The sequence below is a fragment of the Aristolochia californica genome, unplaced genomic scaffold, assembly GCF_029961685.1.
Source record: "Aristolochia californica isolate CCGP_79_NKW_82.1479 unplaced genomic scaffold, dmAriCali1.0.hap1 SCAF_15, whole genome shotgun sequence".
In the NCBI taxonomy this organism is placed as follows: Eukaryota; Viridiplantae; Streptophyta; class Magnoliopsida; order Piperales; family Aristolochiaceae; genus Aristolochia; species Aristolochia californica.
In genome coordinates this window covers 10,384,134-10,388,861 of record NW_027181826.1, presented here as the reverse complement: position 1 = coordinate 10,388,861, position 4,728 = coordinate 10,384,134, and positions in this window count along the sequence as shown.

Genomic DNA, 4,728 nt, shown 5'->3' with positions numbered 1-4,728 from the left:
GATATTTACCAGATCCCTACAACCCACTTTTTGCCTCTACTTCAAAATCAGAGATACTTTTTGGAATTATCTCCCTCCGCACTTTTTGCATTTCCATTTTGGATGTTCAATTTTTTTTCAAATCCTAACTTGTCCCACTTTTCTCTTAAACAAAATGAGCATTTTAGAGTTCATGTATGCAAAAAAATTTGAAAACTATAATAAATGTAAGTGAAGAAAATTATTTCACGCACTAAAAATGAACTCCAAAGTTTTGTTATCCATGTTTGGGAAATTCTACTAGTACAACCCCTAATAACTTGGTGGAAGTTTATAAGAAAGAGATTGCTAATTGATCCTAACATGTTTTAAATGTGGTGGGTATGGATGCCAGAAACATGTTGAAGATGCAAATGAGCTAATGATCCTAAAATTTCAAGGAGTTGAAAAAATTAAATTCTCAAGTAGACGTGTGGTTGGATATTTACCAAAGCCAAACAACCCACTTTTTTCCTATCCTTCAAAATCAGAGATACATTTTGGAGTTATCTCTCTTAGCATTTGGGCATTTCCATTTCTGATGTTCAATTTTTTTTCTAATCCAAACTTGTCCCACTATTCTCGTTAATAAAATGAAAATTTTAGTGTTCATGTACGCAAAAAAATTTGATAACTATAATAAATGTAAGTAAAGAAAATTATTTCACGCACTAAAAATGAACTCCAAAGTTTCGTTTTCAAAGTTTGAGAAACTCTACTCGTACAAGCACTAAAAGCTTGGTGGAATTTTATAAGAAAGAGATTTATAATTGATCCTAACATGTTTTAAATGTGGTGGGTATGCATGCAAGAAACATGCTGAAGATGCAAATGACCTAATGATCCAAAAATTTCAAGGAGTAGAAAAAATTAAATTCTCAAGTTAACGTGTGGTTGGATATTTACCAAAGCCAAACAATCGACTTTTTCCCTATGCTTCAAAATTATAGATACTTTTTGGAATTATCCCTCTGAGCACTTATTGCATTTTCATTTTGGATGTATAATTTTTTTTCAAAGAGAAACTTTCTCATAAAAAAAATTAAAATTTTAGAGTTCTTGTATGAGAAAAAATTTGAAAACTGTAATAAATGTAAGTGAAGAAAATTATTTCATGCACAAAAAAAGAACTCCAAAGTTTTTTTATCCATGTTTGGGAAATTCCACTAGTACAACCCTTAATAGCTTGGTGGAATTTTATAAGCAAGTGATTTCTAATTGATTCTAACATGTGTTAAATGTGGTGGGTGTTCATGCTAAAAACATGTTGAAGATGCAAATGACCTAATGATCATAACTTTCAAGAAGTAGAAATATTAAATTCTCAAGTTAACGTGTCATTGGATATTTACCAGAGCCAAACAACCCACTTTTTGCCTATCCTTCAAAATTAGGGATACTTTTTGGAATTATCTCTCTCCGCACTTTTTGCATTTCCATTTTGGATGTTCAATTTTTTTTTCAAATCCAAACTTTTCTTGTAAACAAAATGAAAATTTTAGAGTTGATGGATGCAAAAAAAATGAAAACTATAATAAATTTTAGTGAATAAAATTATTTCACGCACGAAAAATGAATTCCAAAGTTTTGTTATCCATGTTTAGGAAATTCCACTAGTACAACCCCTAATAGCTTGGTGGAATTTTATAAGAACGAGATTTCTAATTGATCCTTACATGTTTTAAATGTGGTGGGTATGCGTGCCAAAAACATGTTGAAGATGCAAACGACCTTGTCATCCAAAAATTTTAAGGAGTAGAAAAAATTAAATTCTCAAGTTAACGTGTGATTGGATAATTACCAGAGCCAAACAACCCACTTTTTGCCTATCCTTCAAAATGAAAGAGACTTTTTGGAATTATCTCTCTCTGCAATTTTTGCATTTCCATTTTTGGATGTTCAATTTTTTTTCAAATCCAAACTTGTCCCACTTTTATTGAAACAAAATGAAAATTTTGGAGTTCATGTATACAAAAAAATTAGAAAACTATAATAAATGTAAGTGAAGAAAATTGGTTCACGCACTAAAAATGAACTCCAAGGTTTTGTTATCCATGTTTGGGAAATTCCACAAGTACAACCCCTAATAGCTTGGTGGAATTTTATAAGAAAGAGATTTCTATTTAATCCTAACATGTTTTAAATGTGGTGAGTATGCATGCCAGAAACATATTGAAGATGCAAATGACCTAATAAACCAAAAATTTCAAGGAGTAGAAAAAATTAAATACTCAAGTGAACGTGTGGTTGGATATTTACCAGAGCCAAACAACCCACTTTTTGCCTATCCTTCAAAATCAGAGAAACTTTTTGGAATTATCTCTCTCAGCACTTTTTGCATTTTCATTTTGGATGTTTAATTTTTTTTCAAATCCTAACTTGTCCCACTTTTCTGGTAAACAAAATGAAAATTTTAGAGTTCTTGTATGGAAAAAAATTGAAAACTATAATAAATGTAAGTGAAGAAAATTATTTAACGCACTAAAAATGAACTCCAAAGTTATGTTATCCATGCTTGGGATATTTTACTAGTACAACCCTTAATTGCTTGGTGGAATTTTATAAGAATGAGATTTCTAATTGATCCTAACATATTTTAAATGTGGTGGGTATGCATGCCAGAAACATGTTGAAGATACAAATGACCTAATGATCCAAAAATTTCAAGGAGTGGAAAAAATTAAATTCTCAAGTTAAAGTGTGGTTGGATATTTACCAGAGCCAAACAACCCACTTTTTGCACATCCTTCAAAATCAGAGATACTTTTTGGAATTACCTCTCTCAACATTTGTGCATTTCCAAATTGGATGTTCAATAATTTTTCTAATCCAAACTTGTCTGACTTTTCTAATAAACAAAATGAAAATTTTAGAGTTCATGTACTCAAAAAAAATTGAAAAGGATACTAAATGTAAGCACAAAAAATTATTTCACGTACTAAAAATGAACTCCAAAGTTTTTTTTTCCAAGTTTGGGAAACTCCACTCGTGCAAACCCTAAAAGATTGGTGGAATTTTATAAGAACGAGATTTATAATTGATCCTAACATGTTTTAAATGTGGTGGGTATGCCTGCCAGAAACATGTTGAAGATGCAAATGACCTAATGATCCAAAAATTTCAAGGAGAAGAAAAAATTAAATTCTCATGTTAACGTGTGGTTGGATATTTACCTAGGCCAAACAACCCAGTTTTTGCCTAACCTTCAAAATCAGAGATAGTTTTTTGGAATTATTTCTCTCAGAATTTGTGTATTTTCATTTTGGATGTTCAAGGTTTTTTCAAATCCAAACTTTTCTCGTAAACATAATGAAAATTTTATAGTTCATGTAAGCAAAAAAATTTGAAAACTATAATCAATGTAAGTGAAGAAAATTATTTCACGCACAAAAAATGAACTCCAAAGTTTTGTTATCAATGTTTGGGAAATTTAACTAGTACAACCCTTAATAGCTTGGAATAATTTTATAAGAAAGAGATTTCTAATTGATCCTAACATGTTTTAAATGTGGTGGGTATGCATGCCAGAAATAGGTTGAAGATGAAAATGACCTAATGATCCAAAAAGTTCAAGGAGAAGAAAAAATTATATTCTCAAGATAATGTGTGGTTGGATATTTAATAGGGCAAAACAACTCACTTTTTGCCTATCCTTTAAAATCAGAGATACTTTTTTGGAATTATCTCTCTCAGCATTTTTGCATTTCCATTTTAGTTCTTAAATTTTTTTTCAAATCCAAACATGTCCCACTTTTCCTGTAAAAAAAATTAAAATTTTAGAGTTAGAGTAAGCAAAAAAATTTGAAAACTATAATAAATGTTAGTGAAGATATTTATTTCACGCACTAAAAATGAACTCCAAAGTTTTGTTATCAATATTTGGGAAATTTAACTAGTACAAACCCTAATAGATTGGTGGAATTTTATAAGAAAGAGATTTGTAATTGATCCAAACATGTTTTAAATGTGGTCGGTATGCATGCCAGAAACATGTTCAAGATGCAAATGACCTAATGATCCAAAAATTTCAAGGAGTAGACAAAATTAAATTCTCAAGTTAACGTGTGGTTGGATATTTACCAGAGCCAAACAACCCAATTTTTGCCTATCCATCGAAATCAGACATACTTTTTGGAATTACCTCGCTCAGCATTTGTGCATTTCCATTTTTGATGTTCAATTTTTTTTAAAATCCAAACTTTACTAAAAAACAAAATGAAAATTTTAGAGTTCATGTACGCAAAAAATATGAAAAATATAATAATCGTAAGTGAAGAAAATTATTTCACGCACTAAAAATGAACTCCAAAGTTTTTTTATCCATGTTTGGAAAATTCCACTAGTACAACCCCTAATAGCTTGGTGGAATTTTATAAGAAAGAGATTTCTAATTGATCCTAACATGTTTTAAATGTGGTGGGTATGCATGCCAGAAACATGGTGAAGATGCAAATGACCTAATTATACAAAAATTTTGAGTAGAAAAAATTAAATTCTCAAGTTAACGTGTGGTTGGATATTTACCGGAGCCAAACAACCCACTTTTTGCCTATCCTTCAAAATCAGAGATACTTTTTGGAATTGTTTCTCTCAGCATTTGTGCATTTCCATTTTGGATGTTCATTTTTTTTCAAATCCTAACTTTTCTCGTAAACAAAATGAAAATTTTAGAGTTCATGTATGCAAAAAAAATTAAAAAATATAATAATT